This window comes from Topomyia yanbarensis, chromosome 3 (genome assembly GCF_030247195.1).
Source record: "Topomyia yanbarensis strain Yona2022 chromosome 3, ASM3024719v1, whole genome shotgun sequence".
Classification (NCBI taxonomy): domain Eukaryota; kingdom Metazoa; phylum Arthropoda; class Insecta; order Diptera; family Culicidae; genus Topomyia; species Topomyia yanbarensis.
Window position 1 is genome coordinate 86,176,926 of NC_080672.1, and position 25,660 is coordinate 86,202,585.

Below are 25,660 nucleotides of genomic sequence, written 5' to 3' on the forward strand. Positions count from 1 at the left end.
CGCTTCGTGTCTAGACTCTGCTTTTTCGCCATCTCCTGAAGCCGTTTGTCCATTCGCTCGAGCACCTGACACATATCCGTCGCCACGCGGTTCTCATTTCCTAGCGTAGTGGAATTCGCACTAGGTGGCGGCACTGCCGGCGGGGCAAGCAACTCATCTCGAATTTGTTGCTCATTCTTCTCCAGGCGGCGTTGGAACTGGTGCTGCAAATCATCAACCGCATTCTTCAACTCGCGATCCTTCTCCTGAAGCATTTTCTCATATGTCTGCTGCTGTTCGTCGAACCTACGTTCCATATCTGCCATTTGCTTCTGAAATTCCAAGACTAACTTCTTTTGCTGCTCTTGGGTGTCTTCCGTCTGTTGATTTGTTCCTCCTGGCACTGGAACCGTTAAAAGGGTCGGAGTGACCTGAGCTGTCCGCCTTTTTTCGCACGATGAACAATTCCAGTCGACTTCCTCGATCCCTTCGTCAACGCCCACGCACCTAAAATGGAACCATCTACCGCAGTCGTCGCAGCATACCATCCGACTGTCGTCCGGATCATCGCACACACCACAACTCACACCCGGTTTCGGCACATTTTCTCGCCCGTTCTTGGGCATTGTTGAAGCCTCCCCGATCGCGAAATAAACGTATTTTTTAAAATGTTGCGATTGCAACGAAAAAGAGACAGTTTTTCCGATTTTCTGAACGTTGTATTTTACAGTATATGACAGCGTTAAAAAATACCTGCCGGAGGGATATATAATTTTTCAGTGTGGTACATATTTTAGTTAGTGGTTCGATGTAACGTTTGCATATTTTTAGTTAATAGATTTAAGAAAACTTACGTTTAGTGTCCCTTTTATGTCTTTTACAGTAGTTCAGTTGGTGGTGCTAATGCTAAAATAAGGTTTGTAGGTTAGGTTAAGTTTCACCATGCTTTCATGCTGAATATTTTACCTCTTATTGTGTGTTGTATGATTAATTTAGTTTTTACGATACCATAGATAGCAGCTATGTAGTACCTAAGGATTTTTATGGTTTAATTTAATTTAGTTAGGAACAATATATAGCACTAAACTAACCAATTTCAATCAGCCGTACTAATAGCTGTAGGATTTAACTGCTTTTAATTAGAATTTTTCAATTTATCGTACTGCACTTGTTTTTAGAACTATAATTTTAGATTTACTGCACTGTACTTGATTTCAACTAAAATAATTAATCTACTGAACTGTACTTGTAGTATTTAATCGTGAATTACAAATGGCAAATAAACTTTAGTAGAGTACAACTTTTCCTCGCTGACTTGCAATTCTTTTTGACGTTTCTCCCTCGATCATCTCCGAACGCCAGCGGCGCCCGATTTATAGGGGCGATCGCATGGCAAAGATGTTTACATATAGGTGCAGACTATTATTTTATTTGGATGTATGGTGCGGTGCAACGAGCAGTTGCGACACCAGGCGACGAACCTGAATCCCTGAATGATTTTTTATTTAACCCCTTTTCTGCTGCTCGAGCTTGATAGCGCCGTTGGTCTATTTTATATTTACAACAAACAAACAATTTTAAAATGTATTTCGGTCAAATCCCGCTTAATTGATGGATTCTCTGAATCGATGAAGAATTCGATGAAGGCTATTTCATTGAGTTGTAATAAATGCATATCTAATAAATGCATAAATGCCTACGATTTTCAATATCTGATAAATCCGTCTCAATGTTTTAAGAATCGGTCAAGTCAACTAACTATCGAATTAACTCCAGTTCATTACCCTCGCTTGCAATTAGTTCAAATTCCAACGGAAATCATAAAAAAACATCGCATTCGCTGATCGACCTAGTCATGCCCAACACGTCGTTAAGAGTTCGCTATTACTACGACGACTACGACGACGTGCCGGTTTTGTTTACAAAAACAACGACTCAACGACTTAGTAAATTGTTGAACAGCTTGTGTCTTAGAAGTACGTTCACCGTGTGTTTGCAGTGCCGGCTCGTGGCTTATTTGATCCGCAGCAGCGCAGCAGCAGCAGCAGCGGTATGCAGGGAGGTGCTTCCGAGTTCTCGCGCCGCCGGCCGTTATTACCGCGCTCATCGTGTTTGTCAGTTGTGTGGTGGATAAAGCAGTGCTTAGATGCGATGTTTTCCTTAGTCTCACGGTGAACGTGAACGCGCGCGGTTCAGTTAAGAAAACGTGGCAAACGGTTTTCGTGTGTTTTCTAAGCCGGAAAGCTTTTGGAACTTCGCGTGCTAAACAGTTGGGTTGAATTTTCGAGCCTAATTGGATTTGGTGCCTGCACATAAAGTGCTTATTTGTTTTGATTAATCGGCACAGAAGGTTGAGCAATTTTATTTGAGCGGAAATTAAGTGTGGCGATTGGATTTTGATCCGTTGAAGTGATTTTGAGATATGAATTTTCAGCTATAATTTGGAACGTGTGTATTCAATCGACAACAGTTGAGAACAAAGTGATTTGTGGTTAGTATGAACTGTTAAGTGCATAATTTCACGGTAGTTCGACGAACAGTTCTCATGCGGTTATTGGAATCGGCTGTAAAATGAACAGAAAAATGTTAAAATCGTTTAGAATCAAGGTATTTGTAGCAGTTTGAAGTTCTTCCACACATTCCAAGTAGGTGTTATATACTTCTAACTATGAGAAGCATATCAGGAAAATTTTGATTTCATGGAATAGAATTCATGGAATTTTAGCGATTTCAAGTCAGTAACTTGCACCAGACTTGATGCCAGTTGGACGATGTATCTAAACTAGCGGTAGAATTGGCACTACTTAGACACTAAATCCTGCATGACGTCTAAACATGGCAGATTCCGAGTAAAGTCTCGGGTAGCCAAGCACAGGAGTTCTTGTTTGCAGATGCTTAGATTTAATGTTTCGTATTCTACTCGAAAGTAACTGACACATATGTCGTGTGAAATCTTGAATTTAGTACCAAACTGACGCCAATTTGATATTAGTTTTGAATTATCGTTTAACTGGCCCCAAATTAGTGTCAGTTACTAACGAGTGGCATACGAAACATGAAATCCAACTTTTCTAAGTTTGGTTTGTTTCGAGTTCCGTGCAATAGTTCACGAGAATAGATTTTTTGATTTTGTGACCTAATTCACAATCACGGAAACCAGATCATGTTCAAGATATAATTGATCATGAATCAGTTCACGTCGTACAATCGGACTCTGAATATTGTTCCTAAATCTATGAATAAAATCACACCAAACAGCTCCATTAAAAACGCGTTACGCAGGCGTTACTGAAGGGAATTTGACAAAGTTATAAACCACATGATGTTTGTTAATGGTTCTGTTTTCATAACGTTAAAACGTGATTGTTCCAGATTTCATGGCACTTTATTCACGATTTTGGGAACAATTAATGTTCCGTGTAGTAGGCCAATGTAGTAATATTTAGTTCTACTGCATTAGAAGTTTTTTCATGGAAAAAACTCATTATTACAGTTTGCTGCAAGTACTTTTCACGGATGAGCAAGTATTTTTTGACAAAAAATGCATTTAGCTACCAATGTGATAATATTACTATCACCTCCATCAAATGCGGATTTTTTCGAAATTGATTTATTCATCCTTCCTCCGACGGATAAAATGAACTGAAAATCGTATATGCTCTTGATCGCAAAGACCAGCATGAAGATGCTGATGGGAAATAGAATTCTATGTGCCTGAAAGTCATAAGACCTGACTCTTCAGTCGTATAGTGTGATGGTGTTCCCTAGTTGGTTGCATATTTTCAGTTGTGCCGTGCGACAAACTTGACATGCGTAAAGCGTAATATGATTTTTTTATCAACCGAATCTAGAATTCGGCACAAACTCCTTCGACTGCTCCCGAGCGGGTATCCCCAAAATACCGGTCCGTGGTGAACAAAACACATTACAGTTTTGACATTCCTAAGAAGCCACCATTGATGAACTTGTGTTTGTTGTTTTCAAATGCGAACTAATTTTTTTGAGTTGGCTTGAGTCATCAACCAAACAAAGGATGAAACAGAAAGAGAGAGTGATTTTGTTTGATTAGACTCAATTGTTTGTTTGTTTGAATATTGAGGATTAAATAATTAAAACGGTAACAGTTAAGCCTGTTTCAAATCTTTCGCCAACGGAAAAGAACGTCAACGTAACGTCACTATTCGATCAGAAAAATCTGAATGCGTTTTTCGCATTGCCATTCACACATTCCGTTCGCCAAAACGTTCCACGCCGCTGATGATGGCGCCTCCATTCAGAGCTGTAGCTTGGTCTTCTGGCGCCCTTGGCGGAGTCTCAGTTTGCGCCCCTCTGGTGTTAACTTTGGCTTTTTTTCAAAAAATAATGTGTGTAGATAGAAAAAAAGGAACATTTACTCTCTACTTCATTCATGTTCGACTGTCGTTCCTTTCTCGTAAATTCCTGTTCCAAACTGTATATTTATGTTAGAGTGTCAATGGCATGTATGGGAAACAGTTGACCATCGAATTTAATAACTGAACGCACCTCAACAGCATTCGCACCTAGAAAAAAAATATCTACAAAATTTTAGCTCAATCGGACACGATTAAGGGGTTGCGCAAAACGGGCAAAGTTCTAAATATTTTCACACGTGAAAAACACAAAAGGACCCTTTGAATATTCAGAAATTGAATCCGAATTTTCGATGCTAAATGGCTTAGGATATAATGTACCGACGAGACCTACTGCCACCCTGAATTTTTTTTTTTCAATATAGCCTTTATGGAAATTGAAAATTTTTAGATTGGAGTTGATATTGGGGATTGAAAAGGCTGCTTTTGGATATTTTTATATGCCAAATGTCTTAAAAATGCATGAAACAACGGATCTTGTATCTTCTCTCAAGGAAACTGTTTTGACAAAAGTTGCCTCTATGAAACTTTTAATTTTTAACTCTCAAAAGGGCAAACTAAAATTGTGACTTCAAGAAGCATCGCTCCTAAGACCCAATGAAATCAAAAGCCTCTTTTTGTCGTTTTATCACTGAGGAAATCGAAAGCCCGAAAACACTCAATCAACTGTATTTCAAATTTTAAATTCAAATAATATTTCAAATCGGGTTACAATTTTAGGAACTTTGAACTGATTGGTTGATTACGGTGCATATCATTAAATTTAAATTACCAGTCCAAGGGCCGCCACAGCATTCCGGTTATATTCCAGCACCCATCAATCTTTTTACACAAGCAAGTGAAACAAAGATGCTTTTATGATCCAATGCTGATTAAGTTTTTCACATATTCTTCGTTCCACTTCCTAATAAAATAGGTTGCATCCAGCCCTATGCCGTGTGAAGATAGAGGACCACATTATTCCTTTTCCATCAGATTCAGACTTGTTTTTTAAATTATATCCCCCATGGTTCCTGTCTCTTCCCTTGTATTCTTCAGTTTTCACTTTGTGTCTGACTCTGAGCCTGTGCATAAATAAACTCTCCTGAAATGACCCAAACGATCCTAAAATAGATGTCGAACAAGATTAGTCATCAAAGACATTGAACTATGCTCGACCATATCTGATCCTCTTTCGAATTAAAGAAATATATTCTAATATTCCGCAAGAGGCAGAAATGTTCAGCTGTGTCAGATATCTCGGAACTTCGCCTAGATGCGCTCAGAATTGTGATATTTTTTCTAAAGCAAACAAATGATGTTACTCGCGACAAGACTTTTAAGAAGAATTAACGCGTTTACATGCCTGCTCACAAATTTTAAATCGATGGTGTAGTTATCGTTTCGAACTTGGCATGCGTGGATCTACTGAAGGACGGGGTTGGCTGTTTCAAGGACCCCTTGCTCTAGCGAGCGAAGATTTTGAATGACAGTCGCACCGAACGGGACAAAATGGTATGTCCCTTCAAACTAGTGTCGCCTTTGGCGAGACTGCTTTGCGTCTTTTTCGACAAGAACCGTATGCATGGTCGGTTGTTTGTGTCGCGTATCATGCATGCAGTATTGCATTAATTTCAAGCAAATGGGTCTTTGCTATACTATTTTTTTTCTCTTGAGAGGCCGTCCAATATACCAGCAAGAGGGAGCTCTGCCAGAAACCTGAAGCAAACAGCACCTGGTCTTAGACATTTGACAAGAAACAAGGTGTTTCCAACGCTTCTAGGAACCCCAAAAATCTCATGTGACATTTCAACCAGAGATTCAACTTAATGCAGGATTGGTTGGACCTAGGTTAGGAACCGTGATATGTATTGTGATATTGCGGAACTCCTCCCGGCATGGAGGAGACTTCAATTTTCATGGACGACATGGGGTTATCTTCTCGATGACAATTGATCTAGCTCTACGATCTTTGCTACAGTTTTAAAAAGGAAGTCTGCTTTACTGCCCATAACCACATGTCCGTTTCGCTTGTTTCTATGAAACAGAGAAAATCAGCGGTTAAAGTTTCCACTAATTTTCACTATTTCTGTTGAAATTTGAAATCTTTGTCTTATTCGTTGTTTATTCTGGACTAACAGGACCGTAGCGTAATCTTCGGCCACTTTTGGTAGTGTCTCAGTTATGCGCCCCTTGGCTGTTTATTTTGGCTCTCTTTTTCAGCGCGACTTTCAAACAATAATTCTGTGTGTACCTGTGAATGACACTCTTATTATGACTTATTTCATTACTTAACCTAACTTATTTTATAAAGCAGATCAAAATTTAAGCGCCACCTTAAGGTTGGCGCCCTTGGCTGGAGCCAACCTGGCCAACCGCACGCTACGACTCTGCCTCCATTTGACTACATCTAACAAGCGTAGTTGGTAAAACGATTGCCCTGTACGCAACTTACCTGGGTTCGATTCCCAATTCCGGTTAAAAAATATATTAAAAGCTAGTACCTCCATATTGAGGAACGTGATGAAGAAGCCAAGGCTCGCCAAAAGAAATATTTAGTTCTTACTCGAAACATGCCATTTCATTTTCCAACAAAATTTTCAATAATGTGCTAATGAACTTAAGCAAACAATCTTTAGGTTAACTATTTCTTAATCAACAAATAAAATCATTTAATAAATTACAGTGTTATTACCGTACCAATCTGAAATTTTGACAATTTTGGAATTAAACCGGATTCAGTTTGAAACTGAAATAATGAACTTAGTGCATGTTCTTCAGCGTTTTATTTTATATAGATGTTTCAGCGTGGAACTGGAACTAGAACAGTTTCATCCTCAGTGTAGCATTTTGTTTTATAGTTTCGAAGTTTTGTTTTAAAATTCAAATTAGTGTACATCACCGTTCTGTTGGTTGCTTGATTAATACTTTTAGGACTGTGTTTTAAGTCCATAGAGAAGCACAGATACTCAGACTGGATGAACTAAGAACGATAGTTTTGAGTTCAGTAACGCTAAAGACATGAAATTACATGAATTTTTAACTAGAAGGAATACCCGCTCAAACTGCTGTTGGGGAGAGAAAGCTCAAGCTTTACAATTTTCAGTTTTATATTATAGAACTGTCAAAAATATGAACCAAGAACTGAAGAACTCCAGAACTTGTTCTTAGGTCACTACGTTACTCGAATTTGTGTTCCTCAATCTATCAGACTTGAGTGTATGTGCTGAATACTCTTTGTATAATCGAAACACAGTTCTAAACGTGTTTCAGATGAGGCTACAAAGGAAACAGCAGTGTATACTAGTTTTAAAGTTCGCAACAAAACTGATTGAGATAATAAATCAAAGCACCCTGCTGAGTATATGATTGTCTCTGTCCTACGCTGCTGAATATGCCCTAAAGAAATTAATTGCTATAAAATACTAACTCTTGCAAACCTGTGATAACAATAAAACCCAATCAGTGCTTTCTCGTGATCAGATGAGATTACTTTTGGGTTGACTACCAAGAATTGGTTCAGATTAGTTTCGCAACTTCAAAAAGTTCAAAATCAAAACTAAAACGACTCTAACTTAACTCAATCGAAGATTAAAGGCGCTGAATCCATCTGGTGTAAAGAATCGCCATCTCCATCGTTTGTTTGCCATTCTGTTTGTTCAATAGTCTTCATTCGAGAAAGGTTTCGAGGAGATTTCCTTCGAATTAAGTGCTTTTGGCAGGTCTCGTGCTCGATCAGCGGAATGACATTGACCAATAAATGGTTAACAAACGTTAGAGTTTACGAGTCTTTACTGCACAGGGATTCAGCGTCTTCAACCAAAATCTCAAACTAATACCCGGCTTTTGAGTTGGTGGAAATCCAGTTTAGTTCGCTCGTGCTTTAGAAACACCTACAGAAGTGTACAGTCGGATACCTTAGTGATAAAAACGCATTTCGCATATCTGAAATATTAAACCTATGAGCGAATGGGCTCCTTACTCTATGTACCTACAAATCACCGAAAACATTTTGACATTAAAAATCCAAGGTACCAGGTCGAGCATCGTGGTAAGGTGAATGCAAGTGATACTGGTACTGGTAGGTTCGTACGTAGTTTGGCTGTGTGTTCATCGCTTGTTGTACCGTTCGGACGTTATAGTCATGATGTTACTTGTGTGGCATGCGAAAAGCAGATGGTTCAAACAGACACGCGGCAGCTCTCTTTATAACCTCTCGTATTTGATTAAGCCACTGAGGTGTTTCCTATTGACGACTCTACCTGAAGAAGTTGCTTCATGAATAGTATTTTTTTCCTATTTTTGTGAACTTTTCTATTTTACCGATTTTCAATTGACTATTTTTATTGCACAGATATTAAATCATTACCACTATTTTAGTGGTGGGAGGGAGGCGAAGTGGGTAAAAGATTCAGCGTAAAAACATTTTTTTGTAATTTTTTAGTAATTTTGGTGAAGCAAATTGATCGAACCTTTGGTATATAATACTGCATCATTTCAATAACATTCTTTTATTTTTCCACGCAAAAATATCGACAAGCGACTCAGTGATGAACCTTTTTGGGGAATGTCTCTGGAAAAAAACACGATTTGGGGTGTTAACTGCCATTCAAAAACTACAGGGTGCGCCAGCTGGATGTATCCTTTTTCAACATTGAACAACTCCGCTAGTTTTCAGCTGATTTTCACAAGTAACCAAGTTTTTTTTAGAATATTTTATACCATTTATTAAAAACCAGGTTTGGAAAACAACGTCGATTGAATGACCACCCCCATTTGATACACAAAAAGCAGCTCTTTTCAGGCATTTTGCATGACACTGGAAAGCATTTAAGACTTAATCGCAGCAATTTCAGCTCGTATACACGTTTTGAGTTCGTCAAGGTTCTTAGAATTGCTAGAATAAACTTTACGTACTCAAAGAAATTCTTCACCATATTACGGATTGTCTTGTTTGTAGGCGTCGATTGTCTGTCATATTTTTTAGGATAACCACAGTTTTCACTATTGACCGATCGTTTTCAATGTAAAGCGCTACGATTTCAGCTCGTTCGTTTGGTGTAAATCGACTCATAGCTAAAATGGAACTAAATGACCTTTCAGAATTGAGTTTATCTGTCAAAATCGGCTGGAAAATGGCGGATTTGTACAATGGAAATAGGATACATCCACATGGCGCATCCTGTACTTAACCAATTTATTTCAAAGTTTGCATACACATTCTATGTAAACGGGACAATTTTTCAATTAAGTAGGCTTTCCACTCATAAAATACCAGTTTTGTTGAAAAATAGCATATTCGCCATTTTATGGGGCTAGGTATTTTTTACATAGAATAGTTTGAAATAAATCGGTTAAATAGTTTTTGCATGGCAGTTAACACATTCCACAATAAGCTTCGTCACCGAGTGATAAATTTGCTTCACCCAAATTCGTAAAAAAATAGCAAAAGGTGTTACATAATAATAATAACAATTTATTTGAATAAGTTTTCAATCCATTTTATCGTCATTTATCACCGAAATAAAAATACGCTAAAATAAATGGTTCGTTCCGAAACAATATTCGATTTCAGTCTGCTTTCTCATCTCGCACAGATCAGAAATCAAATAATGCACTGATTGCGAACAGGATACAGGATAACGTGTACGTGTGACATACAGGGTGTTTGGTTCATGGTTACGAACCTCTCGAGGGATGATTGACTGTCATATTTGGAGAAAAAAAATCGTTCTACACATACCATGAAATCTCAACCGTTACTAAGTTATTGAACTTATTGTGTTAAAAACTAATTTCTCTTAAAATAGCTCTAACTCAAAAAATATACTTTGTTTTTGAAATCTTTTAGATCCATTGGATAGGTGAGAAAATTTTTCACTGAAAAATGTCCACAAATGTTTCAGCTAATGAGGTTAAGTAATCTTTTCACAGTAGTTTATTTAAAATTTAACAATTTTGATCGATTTTTCGTTCACTTCGCGAAAATCTTAATAGTTAACATCACTATTTTAATAATTCAAATTGTTAGTCTTGAAAAGTTGTATAATTTGTTCTTTGACATGATACACTTATCTTGTCTTGTTTTCATGTGTTTGGGTTATTGAACTTGGATATTTTTATCTCATATTCACTAATACTAGCTCTTATTGAAAAAGTATGGCACTTATTGTACCTTTTCTTATTTTTATTCGAAAGCCAGGAAATTTTTTCGGAGAAAAATGTTTTAATACCTTTCAGTTAAGTGAATTTAGTATTCTTTTAGAAGTTAATTAGTTTAAAGTTAGTATTATTATTAGCATTTTCGTTATTTTTTTAAAATAGTAAATAATAAACATCACCATTATTATTATGGAATTAATGCACCTCAGCAAGTTCTACAATTCTTCCTTTAACTCCATTCAATTATCTCCTTTAGTTTCGAAGCAAAATCATTTTTATCTTCTCGTTTCATATGCAAAAACAACGATTTCAAATCCATTACATTTGTGATGAGGTCATGCTGTGTTAACTATTAATTTGCAGCGAAATGAAAAGCGATAGGGATAAAGTGTCAAATAACAAGTTGTAGAGAATATTAAGGGGCACCAAATGAACAATAGTGACGATAAATTTAGTTGATTAATAATTAGAATAATTACAAAAATCACAAAAAAAACGCAAATTTTAGATTATTTTACTAGTAAAAAGTCATGTAGTACACTTAACTAAAAGATATCTGTACATACATTGAAAGCAAATTTTCTCACCATTCCAATGAAGCCCTGGTAATAGCGATATAAACCATATTTTTTAGATTAGAGTCTTTTAAGAACTTGCAAGTCAATTACAGGAAAATTTTAGAAGTGAAATTACAAGGAAACGAGAAGAGATAGGAATATTATGTTGAAGAAAAAATTATGAATCGTCCTCAAACCCTACTTTCGAATAATAGATATTGCTATAATCATAATTCATTATTTTGAGAAAATTAACAAAAGCCTCATCAAAAACACTAACTTTTAACTACTTTACAACTAAAAGGTAATTAAAACTAATTATCTGAAAGATATGAGAACATTATTCAATAGAAAATTTTCTCACCTTTCCAATGGCACTAAAAGATTTAAAATACGAGGTATACTTTTTGAGTTAGAGGTATTTAACTCTGTAATGGTTGAGATTTGATGGTATGCGTAGAACGATTTTTTCTCCAAATATGACAGTAAATCACCCCTCGAGAGATTCTTACTCATGAACCAAACACCCTGTATAGACACAGCAAAGCTTCGTGGTCCCAACTGCGAGTAAACCACAAAATAAATTTCGCTCTTTTTCGGGAGAACGGTCCGTAGCAAAGAACAACATGCTACACGGCTTAGAATATGAAAGCGTCAAAACCAAGATTTTCGTGTATATGGACCTTGATCAGACGGATGGTCGGGTTTCAATTTATTAGAACCCGAACCCGACCCGAACCCGAGCGCTTGAAAATATAAAAACCCGAACCCGACCCGAGCCCGAAATTATAAAATTTGAAAAACCCGAACCCGACCCGAGCCCGAACATTTTAAAACTTAAAAACCCGAACCCGACCCGTACCCGAGAATGAAGATTTTGTAAAACCCGAACCCTACCCGACCCGAGAATTTTAAAATTTGAAAACCCGAACCCGACCCGAACCCGAAAATTTAAAATTTGAGAAGCCCGATCCGAATCCAACTTGCTAATACGGAGAATCAACCAAAGATCTCGAAGATTTTTAATTCTAGGCACCCGAGCTGGACCCTTGACTCATCTAAGAATAGTAGAATCACTCAAATCTGAAGTAGCACCATACGCATTGAGTTATATCTGCATATGGCAAAACAAATCACTGCCGAGTAGAATCCGTTTTTATATTTACTATTATTGAACGTCAAATTTGTAACGTTCTGAGAAAATTATAAATCGTTGATATCTTAACCGGAAATTAAGTTAAATCGGCGGCTAACTCATTGGGAAACATAAAGCTTAATGGTCACAGTTTCCAACAACCTTGCCCGTCGTACTTAACCAAAATTTCTGATTTTTTATCAGAAACCATTCCTGCAAGGCAGTTTAGTATAATTTATTACATGTATTAAATTAAGCTATGGCAATTGGAAATTCGTATTCGACAGTTTACATGACGTCACCCACGTTACTGGTTGTAACGGTCAAACCTGTATCGAAGGGTATCAATCATTTTCTGACGTGTTCTTGATGTCCCATCATTAGCGTTAGGACGATCTATGATTGGGTATCTAAGTTATTTTATTCTTCAGATTATACGCGCCAATGGAGATGCTTCGTCATCTCCAATGGAGCTCTCGGAACGACTCCAAACTTTTAAAAATCCGTTAATGGCTTCAACAGAATACACCAAATTTTAGCGATCAATTCGTTAAGTTCATGAAAATTCATGTATTTTCATGAAGGAATCCGGATCATGTAACAGCTCAGCCCGGGAACAATCTGACAGAAAGTGCTTGTTTATATGTACCACTGATTTGATAGTGGTGCTATTAACCCATCACCATATGAGTGTCATGAACAACGAAACCTGGCGGAAGTGAAGCTTGGTTTAGGTTTGATGGAACAAAGATAGGCTCTAGAAAGTAAATTTGGCCAAAACTATCTCCTTTTAAAAAAATAATGTACCCTTTTTAAATTTGAACCGCCATAATGACACCAAAGTACCACCAAATTTATGAGTTCAAATCCTTATTTTTCCGTTACAGTTTTTTTTTAATTGCAAGCAATCTTTATCATAAACCAATTTGATTATTAAACTTCCGTGAAGGTAGGTACAACCTATTTGTTTATTTGACCAATTTAACAGTGCTTGTTTAAAGTTTGTTTGGGGTACAAATGTACCCCACAAAACCGTTTGCGTTATTGTTTTGTCATGTGTGCATAATTCAAAAAAAAAATTATATCTTTTTTTAAAAGCAAAATATCGATACATAGTAAGCGAGAAACTTGTGTAAAATTGTATAAGTTTCAACTCTGCCGAATAATAGTATATGTTATTGGGTATAACAAAGCACTATAGCAAAGTATCTAGAAAATGCGTTTGGATCGGTATCGTAATTTTTGCTTTTGCAGATGAAAGAGTCAAAACACATTCGTGAATATGATTTGTATATAGTATGCAAGACGCATCATTCGATTCGTTATCTTCTGCAGCCCAGGCTCTGGAACATACTTACTTTATATACACGTACAATGCACCGGCTCTACCTATTCCTGTTTCATCTCTGTTACTGCATATTGCTGTATTTTTAACGTTTGTATTGGCGTTTGGTTTTCAAAAAAGCATCGGAATAAATATACTTTTTGACCGGTTTTTGGAAAAAATTGTTCAAAAGGAAATTTAATAAGCTTTACAACGTCGTATAAATGGTCAAAATCGATTTGAAACTAGCGGAGTTATAGCAATATGAAGAAAAAAGGGAATTTTGACGTATTTTCAAAACTTGTTCTATACAAAATGAAATATTACATAATTAAATAGTCAAAACATATAATTTTAAACAGGTTATTTTACGAATGATTTTAGAATAAAACTATCCAATTTAATTATAAATTTAATAAAAATTAGACATACTAGAGCGATTTTAGTTCTGGGGTACGAATGTACCCCACAAAACCCTTTACGTAGAGAAAAAGCCGCCGCGGCCTAAGTATCGGTTTTAAAGTACCTGTCGAAATTTATATTCCATTATAGAAAGTTGAACCGATATTTTCCGATAAATTCCTGTTGACTTGGTTTATTACTAATTATCATGAAAAATAAATCGCAAAGAGATTTTAGATGTGAAACACGTATTCTTGAATGCTCTTTCATGAATGTTCGTTTAAAAAATTATACAATTCAGGGAGTTTGCGAATCTGAAGAGACGGAATTTTATGCAAGAATGAAAAAATACAATATTGGAGCACCAGAAAATACGACGAATTCTAGCGATTCAGTTGTGCTAACATTTGGTATGGTTATATGTGTCGTCCATTCGTATCACGAAGTATAATTCACCACTTCAAAAAAGACTGCGTTTTGTGTATAGACGCAAACAGTGTCATGAAATCGATGGGTTGTTTTGTTCAAAACCCGAACCCGACCCGACCCCGATAATTTGTAATTTTAAAAACCCGAACCCGACCCGAGCCGAAAGTCCAAAATTTCAAAAACCCGGACCCGACCCGAACCCGAGAATTTCAAATTTGAAAACCCGGAACTCGACCCGAACCCGAGAAGCTTAAATTTACAGAACCCGAACCTGACCCGAAACCCGTCGGGTTCGGGTCGGGTTCGGGTTTCGGGTCCAAAAACCCGAACCCGACCATCTCTACAGACGGGAATTCGCCTACACGGTTTGGCACCTTGTACTAGTACGGATTATATTAAACAATTCATTATTAACTACATACAAAGAACCATATGCACATACCAGAGGACTTCCGATCTGTAGCAGTAACATGAATCGGATATTTCTTTCTTCCCTAACCTAACTGATTTGCATTCGATCGTGATCGTGGCATCGATGTTAATCTGTATGTCGAGATCCATACAGACAACACAATGTTACTTCACAAGATCATTTTTCAAACTCAATTGGGCAATAACGGGCGATCTACTGTGCTTATCCTTAACCAGTCTCTGGAAACGTTCGTTTATAAACTAAAATTACTGAGAAAAAAGTTCCACTCGGTACTACAACCAGCTTGCAATATTTCGATGCTCTACGATGCTAATTGATGTCACCATTGTTTTATGTTAGTTGAACCCTTGACAGCAAGCAGTCACTAATTTAACGGTTCCTAATTAGGCACACGGCCGGCTTCATATAGCCACATACATAGCTTAGTGATGAAATCTTCAGCACGTTGCTAGCTAAGCTTTAAATTTACTAATGTACGCCGTGAAGCTCAGCTCTGAAATGATCCGAAAGATCATCTGCTTCTCGGAGCTTTGCTATACCGCCTATGCACATGTCTTTTGTTCATTAAATTGCGCCTTCCTGGACCCCACATGTTTATTAAGTTGCTATTTCATATTTTAAATTGTCTTACTTCTTCTTAGGAAATGAAAATATTTCCGTATCCAAGCATTTGAAAAGTGGTTAAAACTTTTTAATAGTTATGGGTCACAACTATATTGCCTGGTGTCCTGGACAGAAATCTGTAAGGTTTCATTTTAAAATATACGTATTAGGAATAAACCTGATCTCATAGTAAAATCAGCAACAGCTCCAAATAGGCGCTAACATTCAGTGATAGGTTACCAGTGGCATCTTGATACAAGAGACTACCACCTGCGAGAGTATCAATGTTGACTGAGACAATCCAGAGGCACTTCTAAAATTCACTCGAACTCGAGACGTTATTTGTTATGAAATGGAGTCGATAGCTATTTTTTCCTGCTCGAATCATACCTTCTTTTTTTTGCAAGAGCATACTCGATGATTCAGCCAAACTTAACTTCTATGGAGATTTTCATGTTGTGCGATGAGTGTGTAACCGTTTAAGTTTATTAGCAATGGATGCGTGAATTGCATAAACAAGCAGTAAAACATATGTAGACAGTTGTGAGGGGCTCGTGGTTCAAATAAACTCACTGGGAATAAACACTTAGCTGTTGGGTAGCTAATGTCAAATGTAGGCTTGAACTTTTTTTTAGTTTGAGCGTGTGTGCGATGTCTAGACATGCAGTCAAGTTCTAAAAAGATAACGGAAGTAGAAAACTGCAAAGTAATAGAATGCATCAGTATCAACGACTTGGTACAAAAATTTGACATGTAATTCAATTTATATCTTTCAATCCATCGCACTTGTGGGTTCCTGCATATTATTCATACGTGAGTTCTGGATATATCTGGACCATTCGAGTAGAACGCAATAAAACAAGTTACTATAAATAATTATGCGAATCAGTGATCCGCGAATGTAACAAAAAATAATCGAAACTTTGTGTTACCAGACATCAGAAGATTGGCAGTTGTAAGTAGCAAAAAACCGAACAGGAATGCCCAGCAACAAACAGGATCAGACGAAAATTTCTTTACACGCATCGAGTTGATGATCGCTTGCCCTCCGCCTCTTAACTATATAGAACAAGAACACCCAGCGACCTGTTGACCAGGTATCCACCAGTACACGCAGTAGGAAGTATAGAAGCTATCTCAACGGGATTGGCAGTAACAAAGCGAAACCTTTTATGCAGCTTTAGAACACGATATAGCAAGATCGTAGCAGTTCGTTTAGAACGCCACTCAAGAAGCACCCCCTTCGAGTTCGGTCCGGTTCGGTTCTGGCTGTGCACTAGTTTTCCTTGAGTTGCTTTGATTTTGTTCTGTAGCGGGGTAATTAGGTATTCCGCTTGCAAAGCGATTGCGACGGGAATGGAATTATATATACAACTTATCAATTAACTATTTATTCGAATAAAAAACTTGATATATGACGGCGCAACACTTACCCCTAGGGCAACGTAGTTGCTGCTCCCCATAAGACACACCTATAGGAAATTGCATCAGTGTCCAGCCTGGTGAAGTCGTATTGGTAAATATTAACCATTGTGGAGGCAAGCCAAAGTCCTAAAGTCAAATGACAAGCCTCTACATCCAAAAATATTGATATTTTTTGTAATTACAAGCCTTTCGCGTGCTTAATTGATTTTACTATTTGACTTAATTAAATTGTGACAAAATATCAAAAAGAAGTGGATTGAAGCTCTTGGGGATTGTTCCAGAGTGTTTTAAGAGATGCAAAATTCAAATTTCAAAGCCGTTGGTCCAGTAAATTTTGAGTTATGATATACATCGCAAAACAATTTTTCGACGAGGCACCTTCGGAGATTCAATTTCACTCGCTCAATTTTCAGTATTTTGCCATGAAAGTTTGAGCAAATATATTTCAATTATGGCATTATTATATGAAAATTTATTGAATATACCAACACTCTCAGTATCGTCTAATTTTTTTTTAATATGTCCCTTTTACCAAATTAACTTTCAAATCTCTATTTTTGGAAAAAAAAAAATTCGCCATAGTTCTTAGAGAGACATTTAAGGGATATCATCCTCAAGATTCTCTCTAACCTTGTCGAAAAACACGCGCAGAAGGTCACCCGATACAATTCTGAAAGGACAATTTTGTCCCATCCTGTGCGATTGCCTTCCACCTTCTTCTCACTGGAGAAAAGAGCCCTTGAAACAGCGTACCCCATTCACCCCATGCATGACCAAATCAAATCGGTAACCACGTCATCGATCTCAACTACATGAACGGACATGTAGACGCTGTAGTCCTTCATAAAGGACTTGTAGACAGTAATGTCATTTGCTTGCATTAGACAGAAGATCCGAACTCTGAGCATATATGGGCGAAATTTGGAGATATCTGTAACGACTGATATTTCTGCCTCGTTTCTTCCGAAATTATATGTCTAGATGGTAATTCATGCTAATTTAAATCTAATAATGTGCACGGTAATCTACAATCCACCAACAAGTTAACCGCTCCTAAAACTTGTTTCCTAAGTATACTGGTCTGGATATACAATTATAGAGTTAATTCCATATAATTACCTCTAGAAGAATCAATCTCTAGAATTTCTACATAAAAAATGCGCTGTTTCATGTTGGAAAACTTCGTCAAAGTTGTTAAACTTTCAAAGTTGATGACTTCGAAATTATGTGATCTTGACTGTTGAGAAAGTTTTCGGAAATTTGTCCCACTTGAAAAGATCACATTCTTCGACTTCATTGACATATTATATAAGAAACTGTTCCATATTGGTTTTCCTTGTATGTAGACTAAATTGGCATCTGTTAGTCTACCTATATTGTTTAAATTTATATAATTGATCAAACTCTTATTACATTTTAGAATTTTCAAAAAATCAACAATTTCCATTAAACACGACCCCCCCCCTCAAACCAAATTTCTGGTTACGTCTCTGGCCTTGTCAAATCAGTAAAACTTCTCATGTGAGGAAAGAACAATCTACATCATAACGATGCTTGTATTGATAACCCTAATTCACGAATGCAATTTGTCTTATCGAAGACCTGTTCCTGTGTTTGTGTCAGTGGAATGTGATACAACTTTTGTTGTATTCAAATGACTATGTAGAATTGTCCTTTAAACCAGTAGTCTTTCATTAGGAACATTATGATACACATTACATTCTGGTTGGATTATCTTTCGGACACTTAACTGCACTTTCACCGTAGCATATTCGCTGTAATGATGCAACCGTTTACAAATGTCGCAACTGTCAACAATATCCCACCAACGACGCCAGCTTTGAGAGAGCGCTGAAAGTATGTTTTACCTCTTAAACTAAGTGACGATAAGTCATAAAATAAATTAGGATAAGTATGCTTTTCCCAAGAATAACTGAATTTCTGGGCGGAATTCAAACTGAAAAAGAAAGCCAAAGTAAACAACAAAGGGGCACAAAACTGACATTCCGCCAAGGGCGCCAGAGAACCACACTAGGGCTCTGCGTACACGATATTGCGAAGTATTTGCTTAAAAATAGAATTTTACATGTTTGGATAAGATAAAATATCTCTTTTACTGTAAAACTCGGCTAAATAAGATGGCTAATACATCAACATCTGAAGAGCTGTCGGAAATTGTAATGACGAGGGAATGGAAAGCTCTTCGGATCGCGGTACGGGAGACTGAAGAGACTTGATCCCCGAAGAGATGCGATCCCATCATCGTAACTCGAAGGCGAATAAGAAAGAATAATCGAATTTACTAGAAAATTGCGTAGTTTTATCTGAACATAAATATCTCTCATGCAAAAAAAATTGAAGAATGTGTAGACAAATGTTCACCGATTTGACGTGCTGCGTAATCTTCGTACTACATGGATACTACTACTAGAGGTACCCCCTGGCTGTTTGAATCATTGCTTGCATTCCAAACGAGCAACGCCATGAATATAACTCCGGACGGTACAACAAGCGGTAGACGCTATGAAACTTCGGCAGTGGTAACCCGCACACAGCCAAACTGTGTACGAACCTTTCGTGTGCCTGTACCACTTGCACCCGCCTTCCCGCTGTGTGCAAAGTCCATCGTGTCCTCTTTATAGCACGACCCTTGCATGCACGAATCAGATAGAAATCCGACAAGTTCGAGTCGCGTACACACACTCAGAAAAAAGTAAACGTTATGCCTATTGATTTTACACATAGATTTTTGCAATTAACGGAGGCATATAGATACTATTTGCTGGCACATAAACCTAATGTGTGTATTTACAAGAAATATTAATCTTACATTCACATTTCATAACTATTAGGCACATAAAACTCCATTCTATAACAATATGCACATATAACTTATGTGTGTGCATACATAGTTTATACAGTTGACACATAGAAGGTATGTGTGCGCGTGATAACAATAGCATTTCTTCTTAATATGAATTTTAAGCGGTTTGAAGCAAATAGAATTAACGTTTGGATTTGTTTCAGTGCACGTTCTGCAATGTAGGTGGAAAAGTGCGTCGGGTTATTTTTATACCTGTGTGTGCGTTGGGTTGAAATTCTCATTTAAAAAAGTTTGTTAAGGTGAAGATATGTGGATGCCAGGAACGCACGCTTGTTGCTAGGCACCGACGCGCTTGTTTACATTGAGAAAAAATGGAATTCAAAGTGAAAATTCAAACGCACAAATGAGAATTTTCGGACATTTTCCTTCGGTTATCTGCACATTGGCAGAAAATTTGAAGTTTAGTTAGTAAACGATTAAAGTTTCGCGGGTGTTTTTTGTAGTGGTGTGTGATTAAAGTGTATTTGAAAAAGTGTTCTGAACATGAGAACAATAAGATTGTTTCGAAAAGAAACGCCAAGTGAAGAGGGGTGATATTTTCGCACAAAATAATAGCTACAGATAGAATTCCGTCAAAAACTCGGGTTGATTGTATAGGAAAATGTTTTAGCTTCCTCAAGTAGTAATTTCGTGGTACACGTGATGCATTTTTACCACTAACATGCTTTTGTAGGTATTTCTAAAGCACGGATGGACTGAACTGGATTTGCGCCTACTGAAAGGTAGGTTTTAATTGGATACTGTGGTTAAAGTATCTGAATCTCTCTGGTATAAAGACTCACCATCCCTATCTTATTTATTATTCAGTGTCATTTCAATCGAGCAAGAAACCTGTCCATGACCCTCGTTCGAGAAGGATTCGAAGAGTTCTTTTCCGGGTTAAGTGCTTTTGACAGCACGAGTCGTGAATGGAATAATACGGTCAGATAAATTAAAACAAACGATAGGGATGACGAACCTTTATACCAGAGAGATATCGTGGATAGATTGTGGACGAGGAGATTGAGTTATGTTTGAGCAGTTTCAGTTTTGATTTGTCTTCAAAAAGTAGCGAAGATAATCTATACACTGATAATATAAATTCGTAAATATAATTAAATCGATCATGCAATGCACGAATTCATTCGTCATTTTCTGCAACGAATTATTTTCGTGCATTGTAAACAGTAGGTTTCGTTCATTTCATGAACAAGAATGGCCGCTTGGTGAACGAAAGCTTTCGTAAATTTTACACATTTAATGTACACTGCACGAATGTTATCGTTGATAATGACATTATTTTTCGTGAATGAAACGAAATGTTTTGTTTATTTTAATAAACGTTTGTGTATATTACGAACGATTTCGTTGGTCGCACGAATTCATTTCGTTTATCTTAGCAAAGTTTTCGTATTTATTAGCCTCTTATTGTTTTCAGTCGATTTTTTGACAACATCGATTTTTTTTTAATTTAAAAAAAATCGATGTGGCCAAATCGATTTTATTGTGGTACGAAGAAATGGCCGCTTAATGAACGAAAGTTTTCGTAAATTTTACCTATTTAGTTTACATTGCACGAATGTTATCGTTGATAACGACATTATGTTTCGTGAATGAAACGAAGTGATTCGTTTATTTCAATAAATGTTTGTGTAGGGTGATGAGCCTATTTGCACCATGTTTCTATTATCACCCTACCCACTTGAAGCCGTTGGTTAGAGCAGTGTCAGCCATCTTTGTTCAAAGCATTGACTCAAATGGTAGCGCAACAATAGGGCACCCGATTCGAGTTTTCGTTGCGCTCAAACAGAAGAATTTAACTGTTTTCAACGAATTTGTGTTATTATATTGGTTCTTAACAACGAAGCAAAACTGTTGATGTCAATTTTTACGCATTCCATTGTAGGATTGTAGGATAAGAAATTAACGAATTAGTGAGGCACCTTGCATAGCATGGTGAAAATAGGCACTTTACCCTATATGATGAACGATTTCGTTGGTCCCACGAATTAATTTCGATTACCTTAGAAAAGTTTTCGTATTTATTGGCCTCTTATTGTTTTCAGTCGATCTTTTGGGATCGATATTTGACAACATCTATTTTTTTAATTAAAAAATCGATGTGGCCACATCGATTTTATTATGGTACGAAGAAGTTTACATTGCACGAATGTAATCGTTGATAACGACATTATTTTTCGTGAGTGAAACGAAATGTTTCGTTTATTTTAATAAACGGTTGTGTATATTACGAACGATTTCGTTGGTCGCATGAATTCATTCGTTCATCTTAGGAAAGTTGTCGTATTTAATATCATATTAATTTGACATTGCTCCGGTAGAGAAAAACTCAAACTTCTTCATACAAAACCAACGAGCAGTTCGCGATGGCTCAACTGAATCCGTATTGATCCAGATTCTGGATCAACTTGAAGCGAAAGAGGTTCAGGAAATCGCGTGGTATTTTTGATAGTCGTTTGTACGTGCGTTCAGTAATTTTTGGTTTGCGGGGAAACGGAATTGGGGACGGAAAATGAGAACGATCCCAAATCGAGTCTAAAGACAACGGAATCCGCAGGCCAGGCAAGTGCCAGCGATTTTTATAAATCGGACGAGGTAAGATGCACATAGGTTGAAAGTAAAGTGACCAGGCGAGCAAACTAACCAATTTATCGGATTTCAACGGCGTAGGTGTCTTCCCAGAAAAAAATCGCACTTCAAGAACCAGGACGAGTATGCTGCTGGAGATACATCGGACGAGAAGGATATAAGGAACACTGTGGGAAACATTCCGATGCACTGTTACGATGAGTATAAACACTTTGGATACGATTAAGATGTAAACAAATTGACCAAACTGCCGGAAACTGATGCCGTCGATTATTTCCTGAAAAGATGGAAGATCCGAACTTTTGGCGAACAGTTAAGAATCCACAAACTGGTCAAAATATTGTGCTGAGTGACGAAGACGTTCGGCTCATTTAGCGTATTACGGCTGGGAGAAATCCGGATGATCAGTACGACAATCACCAGGTTATTTTTAAATTATCGCTCGTCAGTGAGTTTTCTAATATTAGTCTTTGCAGCCCTGGATCGAGTGGTTCACATCAGAAGTAGAAAAGATGCCCATTCGTAATATTACGGATCAAAAGCGTTCATTTTTGCCAAGTAAATCGGAGAAGCTGAAAATCCTTGGCCTTGTTCATGCACTCAAGATGGGTTGGATTAAAAAACGTGCCGAGGTAGAAAAGCAAGCCGCTTTGAACAAAGGCCCTAAGTTCTACATGGTTTGGGACACCGATCAAGGAAGGAATGCGTCGCATTCATGATCATGTTGTTGCTCCTAAGAGACTGCTTCCGGGACATGTTGATTTCTACAATCCACAACTGGAATATTTATTTAACGAACGAGAACTGGCCGAATGGAACAGTCACGGGGAAGAACCGTGGAAAAGAAAATTGCATTATATCCCTCAAAAGTACAATTCGCTCCGAGAAATTCCCTAATTCGGCAAATACAATCGGGAACGGTTCTTACGGTGCTTGGATCTGTATTTGTGTATTGGTGGTAAATAAACTCGGGTTACTGTTTGTTGTAATATCTAATTCCAAAACTTTCATCTCCGAGGCATTTGCAACCGTTCCCAACGCTGCAGAATTTGATTAACAACCGCATACCGATATTATTCGTTCCATTAGCATTGCGCCGAACGGAGAATATCTGGTCACTGGCTCAGACGATCAGACGGTCAAAAGTAAGCGTGTTTGCTTTAATCTGGTCTCTGCTATCAATTCCTATCGTTCTCTTTTCAGTATGGGAAGTCTCGACAGCACGTTCCTTCAAACTATTCAAACGAGGGACATCGTTCGCTCGTGGTGTCCTGGTGTCCGAACAGTTAATGACAGTTAATCCTAAGGTTGACGACAATTCAATCAATCGAAAAACAGACGATTTGCTGGCGGAAGCACCAAAATACGAAGTAGTTTACAATTAACGTATCGCCACTGTCGTCCAGTGGATGGAAGATACGGAAGATGAACGGAAATCCGTATTGTTATCAATCATTTCAAGAGCATTAAACAGGTTACGGGGCACGGGCGGGGGGATTACTTCGCCGCTGTCATGCTGGAACTTGCCAATCGTTCAGTATTGATTCATCAGTTGTCCAAACGACAGCCACAGTTGCCATTTCCGAAGAGCAAGGGGCTGATTCAGTGTGTGTTGTTCCGTCCGGTGAGATCCTGCGACGTATAGTAACAAGGACTCCATATTCTACCTCTATTGAAGCTCTTTTGACGTTGACTGTTTGACGAATGGTGCTCGTAAATATTATTAAGTCTTTCGTAAATAACAGTGAACAATTCGTTTGCCTAATGAAGCCGTTTTGTAATAAGCCAACGAAAGTCGTTTCGTGAATTTCACGAAACACTCGTAACAAAAAATAAAAGTGTTTCAATGGAACTACGAATGATTCATCATATGTACGAAAAATTCGTGTATTTTATGAAAATTGTCAGTACGAAACTAATTCGTAGCGATTTACGAATATATTCTATCAGTGTAGCAATTCCTGCTATTCAACCCAAAAGTAGACAAAGCAAAACCACCGATTGGTTTTCATTTTTATCACAGATTTGCAAAAATTTGTAATTTCTATCATTTAAAATCCTTAGGACATATTCAGCGACGTGGGTTTTATATAGCAGTTTCAAAGTTTTGATATATTATTTCAAACAGTTATGTTTCGAACTTTAAAACTGGTATATGCTGTCGGTCTCTTTTGTTGCTCCATTTGAAACACGTGTAGAACTGTGTATTGAATATATAAAGAATATTCAGCACATACACTCAGGTTCGATAGATTGGAGAAAAAATCGGATCAAGTTAGGACCTAAGAACACGTTCAGCATATGCTAGTATGAGTTAAGCAGCAAGCGCAAATGCGACGGAGCCATTAGCGGAATAGAAAGTAAACAAAGAGAGGCTTTCATTTGCACATAGGATCTTTTCGATAAGTATGTTAGAATTGTCAAACGATCGTTTTGCGGATTGCCCAATATGGAAGTTGAGAGGAGAAATAGAGTTTCCAGAAGGCTGCTTCTTCCCGTCGACCAGCTAGCGAAAAATTGCTGGTATATATTTTGGTCTATAGCTGCCTAGTGTCTGGTAAACATTTGACTCAATCAATACAACCACAACAACAACAGATTTTCGCTCATCGATTTTGGGGGAGGCGAAGTCGATAACGATCTACCATACTTCCCAGTCAAACGATTCGGAAATTCATTCGGAATCCTCAAATGCAACAACCGATTCTTAAACCGATTAAGTCGTAAAAACGGCAGCACCTGGAATGAATACAGAATCCGTTCGGCATTCCGAACTGGTTCCGGAATGAGTTTGACTAGATTATTACAATTACGCACTCCAACGTGCATGGCAGAAAACCTCTCAGTTTTCCGGCAGCGAAATTAAATGTATGGTGGAATTTCTGGGATCAGGCTGACAGAACACTGCTGGTTCTGATGCAACAACCGCTTCTTGCAGAATATTTCGCTTGGCGGTTATTAACGGTTTCGCCTGCCGGATTTCTGGAAAGATATGATTGGTGTTAATGAACAATCGTGATCACGCTGCCACCGTAAGCATGCAGACGACCTAAAAGATCTCGTGCATTGATTTGTCATCTTTCTCGTGGTACGGTATGGCATGGCATCATCGAACATTCTGTACTTGCAATTATTCGACGATCGTGGGTTCATGCAAATATTGCATCCATAGAACCCCGTGAATTACTGCCATACTCGTACTTTGTAATAATTATTCCACAGATAGCTATATTATTTGGCGTGAGTAGCGGAAATTGACTAATTACCTATTCAATATAATGTTAGGAGGCTCAGCATAATTCTGTGCGAACTAGACAAAATGTTCATTCTGCAGTCAGTATGGTAATTTCGTACCCAAGGTAAGAACT

At 37.6% G+C, this 25,660-nt stretch overlaps 1 protein-coding gene and 1 pseudogene across 2 annotated transcripts in view; both read left to right on the top strand.

Moving 5' to 3' along the window:
- Positions 1–1,834: 1,834 nt before the first annotated feature.
- On the top strand, positions 1,835–24,081 carry LOC131687042 (ribosome biogenesis protein BOP1 homolog; annotated as a pseudogene).
- Positions 2,140–25,660, top strand: part of LOC131689447 (sodium-dependent nutrient amino acid transporter 1-like) — a 61,510-nt gene continuing 37,989 nt past the window's right edge. For both annotated transcript variants that reach the window (XM_058974539.1, XM_058974540.1), the window contains exon 1: positions 2,140–2,470. The gene's annotated coding sequence lies outside the window, so the exon portion shown is untranslated. The remainder of the gene's footprint in view (positions 2,471–25,660) is intronic.